This window comes from Arachis ipaensis, chromosome B10 (assembly GCF_000816755.2).
Source record: "Arachis ipaensis cultivar K30076 chromosome B10, Araip1.1, whole genome shotgun sequence".
In the NCBI taxonomy this organism is placed as follows: Eukaryota; Viridiplantae; Streptophyta; class Magnoliopsida; order Fabales; family Fabaceae; genus Arachis; species Arachis ipaensis.
Genome location: NC_029794.2, coordinates 9435055 through 9439807, shown reverse-complemented (window position 1 = coordinate 9439807; position 4753 = coordinate 9435055). Strand labels below are relative to the sequence as shown.

General features: G+C 29.9%; 1 protein-coding gene and 1 long non-coding RNA gene across 2 annotated transcripts in view; one reads left to right on the top strand and one right to left on the bottom strand.

Moving 5' to 3' along the window:
* The window catches only part of LOC107624440 (MADS-box protein SVP), a 14923-nt gene continuing 12352 nt past the window's right edge, over positions 2183-4753 (top strand). Inside the window, exons 1-2 of the mRNA XM_021113512.1 lie at positions 2183-2735; positions 2952-3099. The gene's annotated coding sequence lies outside the window, so the exon portion shown is untranslated. The remainder of the gene's footprint in view (positions 2736-2951; positions 3100-4753) is intronic.
* The window catches only part of LOC110267703, a 16139-nt gene continuing 15834 nt past the window's right edge, over positions 4449-4753 (bottom strand). The window contains exon 3 of the long non-coding RNA XR_002355586.1: positions 4449-4510. This is a non-coding gene — a long non-coding RNA (uncharacterized LOC110267703). The remainder of the gene's footprint in view (positions 4511-4753) is intronic.

The following is a 4753-nucleotide window of genomic DNA, read 5'->3' as shown; positions in this document are numbered from 1 at the left end:
TCTCAATGACCCCCAAAAATCTGAACTAGGGTTGTGGCATAATGAGTGCAAGAGACACCCTCAAAATGTTGGGCTTGGGCCTCACAAAGAAGAAAAAAAACCCAACATGTTCTACACAATCGTTTTAATGCTCTAGAGAGGTATGTGCAGATTGTCCTTATCTCCCCTCCATTTTGAGTAATTGATGTGAACCTTCAAAAAGGGTGTAGTGTATTCAACAATGGACTCCAAAATATTTGTTTCAGACATCTACTAAGAGAAGTAACTAAAAATAGCTACCATTTTTCTACCGTGTTGCTATAAAGCATAAGAGAAGAATAAAGATAAATAGTCTTATTTTATGGCTCTTTTATGCTAAGTTGCTAACCTTATCTATAAATATTTTGAGTTTAATTTTGATGCACCGACAGTCGTGTAATCACATCCATTCTTTAGATGACTATTCATGTGGTCAATATGAAAAATAATTATTTTTGCTGATGTGACATTAGTAATTAGATGTACGTGTAAAACTACTTTACACTAACAGCGCATTAAAATTAAATCCAAATATTTATGTAGAGTATGATATAAATTCTTATATTCTTACTTTGGGCCTTTGGGGTGCATAAAGTGATTCATTACTGTTAATATTTCTGCAGATATCTCATGTTTGGAGATTTATCTGCTAAGGCAGCTCACATGATATCACTTACTAAGGTACTTCAAGCTATTTTACTTGGCTATAAGGTTTCAGATTTCTTTACAAGGCAAATGAAATGAACAGGTACTTGCTAATTTGTTTGCAGCTATGAACCCCAAAGTTATGAAACAAGAACTTGCACTTGCTGATTCTTTGTTCTTTATCATGAGAAGTGAGAACTATTAGCAAGCTACATTACTAATTTTCTGTTTTCTTATATTTACCCGAACACTACAAGAAACAAGACTTGTATGTGCTGGTCTTAGCTAGTACATACTTTATTGTCCCCTGTTTCGGTTCTTGTTACATGCCTAATACCTCTTTCTCTTTTTTTGCATCTTTTTTATTAGAGTTGTCCTCGTATTGTATCTGGTAGTAAAGTTTCCAGCAACTTTAAGATGTTCAAGTTCAATTTTCTTTTTCTTTTTCAAATAGAGATTTGATTTCAAGTTTCAGTGGACTTTTAAAATGCGATTGATATAATTCTCAAACTACCTGTTTAATTTTGATGGTTGGAGGATTTCGTATGCATTTGTATTTTCCTGTTGCATATAAAATGTAAAGAAAGTTGATAATTCTTTTAAACAAACTATCATGCTTATGCAGCCTTGATCCCCTAAAAAAAACAGGATGTAAAGAATAGAATAACAGCGAAGACAAAGCTGATAATTTCCAGTATCCTTTAAACTGGATAGCAGCTTGTCTAAATAAAAAGTAATTATATGATATACACTTGAACTTGTTTTCATATTTTGTTTGTTCTTTGAACAATTTGAATTTCAAGTATTGTCTGGAGTGCAGAACAACCTTCTGTTTGCTTCTTCCACCTATGTTACCTCAGAGGAATCAGTGGAAACAATGGCAAAGGAAGAGAAAAAGGGTATGCAAGGGAATCTACGGGTTTCATTGACTAGTCAATTGTAGATTATTGATTATGGCTTTGGTTGTAATCTAGTTATTTAAGGGGTTTTAAAGCGCTCTCTATTCTAGCACTTTATGAGAATGAGTATATTAGTATTGGTTATCGATTATTTATCCAATTTTCTATTTTTAGGTTATTGTATATAACGATCTTTTAAAAATTTAAATGTGATATTTAATTTTATTGTCTGTTACTTTTCTTTGTGATTAATATATAATTTGGGACTTTATCTTGTATTTTTTGGAATATTTAGAATTTTCTTAAATACTTATAATAAGTATAAATAAATAAATTAGAGAATTAATTTGAAAATATATATTTTAAAAACATAATCTATTTATGTCTCTAAAATTTTATATCGCTAAAAATATAAATTTTGATATTGAAAAGCGATATCTTTGATAATAATATAATATGCTCTCATTTCATAAGTAATCTCGGTTAAAACCTCTCGATAATTAAATAAGCATAATTTTTAGTAAAATCGTCACTTCTAGACTTCTAGTCACACTTTTTAAGTTTTTATTGAAGAATAAATTTGTTGTAGTGATGGAAGAATTTTCATATGCTGAATCTCGTGTGGTGCTAGAAGGTGCCAGCAAAGCAGCCCAGAAAAGGAAAGGAAAGATAAAAAATAAAAAAATCAAGAGTTTCCAAAAATAAATAAATAAATAAATAATGGAAAATGGTCATTAGACATTAGTACGAACAGCTTATTTGTGCGTCCCTCACTCCCTCCCCCTTACGGGCTTACCATTCCTTACCCTCACTCACTGCTCCAATGTTACGCATGGTTTGGATTAGTAATGTTCGTACCTGATTTCATCAGTGTTAAGCAAAGTTCCCTTTTTCCTTCACTTGTGACTTGTGCTGCACTCTTACCTCGCTTTTAAAAATTTTTTTATCCCTTTTTGGTCGAAGAAAAAAAAAAAGAAAAAGAAAAAAAAGGAACTCCTGTACCTATCTCCTTCTCTAAATAGTAAATAACCAAAAACGTCTGTGTTTTAAGTTTTTCTGTGACTCCTGAGGATCATGTTCATCTCCGATCCTTCTCTCGGAAGAAGCAGCCGCTACTCCTTCTCTCAGATCTGGCTCACGGGATCGGAGTCTCACTTTACTAACTTCTGCAAGGTTACGTTTCTATTATCTCTTTCAGCTAAAAATAATTATTTATTATTTTCTTATCTGCACTCCTGATTTGGATCTGAGGTTTCAATACATATTTGTGCATAAGTTCGATCTTCTTCTTTTCACTGTCTTCCCTTTGAGTGTAACTCCAGTTTTAATTTATCCCTAATTACAGCTCTTAGATTTATTTATTTGTTTGTTTGTTTATTTTTGGTTCAGGTAAACGAAGAAGAAAGTTATACCGACTTCAACCGTGGATCTACTGCGCTGTATATGGTATATACAACTTGCTACTCTTCTTGTTTCACCTCCAATCCGCAAAACTACAGTAGCTGTATGTGTCTTCAGATATTTGGTGTATCTCAAGGTGCCTCTATATATTCCTTTCCCTTTGTACTGTGATGTCTACCTATATCATTATTATATGTTTAGACTCAAGAGTTTTACAAAAATCACCATCTATGCTCTCTTTTTTTCCTATATTCATCGTGTTCTTTTGTGTTTCTAACTCATCACTCTCATCACTAGCTAAAGATCTTATAGTTTAAGAGATAACAGCAATTAACTTAGTGCCTAGATGAGTACAAACAATTTTTTATCCTACAGAAAAATTCTTATATACAAAGAAAAACATAACATATGATGATATGGTAGAGCAATTAAAGGATTCACATATATCATGATTTAATCTTCTGTTCGCCTTGTAAGAGTGATATATGAACATAAAGGATATTATTTATAAGGTGCATAGTGAAATTGAGACTATTTTAATTTGCAAAGATGGTGGTGACTTCTTCTAGTTTTGTTAAATACCTTAATATATTACAAATCCTTTAATATATTCAATAGTTTTAGACTTTGTTCATATATATTATCATTTAAAAAAAAACAACTCAACATCATAGGAATAGAACTTATTACAAGATAAATAATAAATAAAAAAATGAGAGTCTTTCTTGTGTGCTCAACATGTACTCAAAAATATTGCCGACTTAGTTATAGTTTTCTTCCTTATTTTTCCTTAAAATTTTTTCCCTTCCTCTCTTATCTTTATGGCAAGATAATTAACAAGCTAAGCTAGCATGTTTCTTTCATTGTCTCTCCTTCTTGCTAAATTATATAGTCTATAAGATTTTAATATTATAAAATAGAAAATATAGAGTGATATAGTTGGCAAAAATAAAGAGGTTCAAATATTTTTATCTTCAAATATCATATTAATTATTTGAATTAATTAGATGGTTGCTATGCAGTAGTATATCAAGTACTGCCGATAATGTTTTTCAACATAAAAATAATAACTAATATGAAAAAACTAAAGAATTATAAATACTTGGAAAGCATATGTATTTTGTGTCATTTGATAGTTGCTATCATTATATTTATTATTAAAGGTAGAGACTCACTGAATTTGTTTTTATGCGAGGTTAATAGTTAAGAATTATTAAATAATTTGATAAATTTAACTAAATTATAATCTAACATTTTTAATTATCAATTTCACATAAAAACAATTGCATGTGAATTTTTATCATTATTAAAATACTTTTTTCTTTGCCTTCTAATAAACAATAATTTATGATAACTCATTTGTGTATTTCTTTTGTTTAGAATGATATAAATATATTTATCCGTCAAATTGTTTGAAGTTTGAGTTGGCCTTTGGAAATTATATGAGTCAAACTACCGACTTAGTCTTTTATTTATATATATATATATATATATAACATGATGGATAATGGATATATTGAACTTGGTGAGTTATTAAAGGTATCTATCTATGTTGCCATATACAGTGCAGAATAAAGATAGGTATATTTTTTACTCATTAAAAAATTTATAGTGCCCTGTAAAAAAAATTCCTATGACTAATATGAGCTGATCATGGCATGTGAAAAGTTGATAGAGAAATAATTGAGTATAAATGCTAGAACATCTGTTCTGTATTCAACCTAGAAAAGAATATTTATCCAAAACTCCATTAAAGAAAGAAAAAAAAAAAAAGACAGGTTCCAATGTCC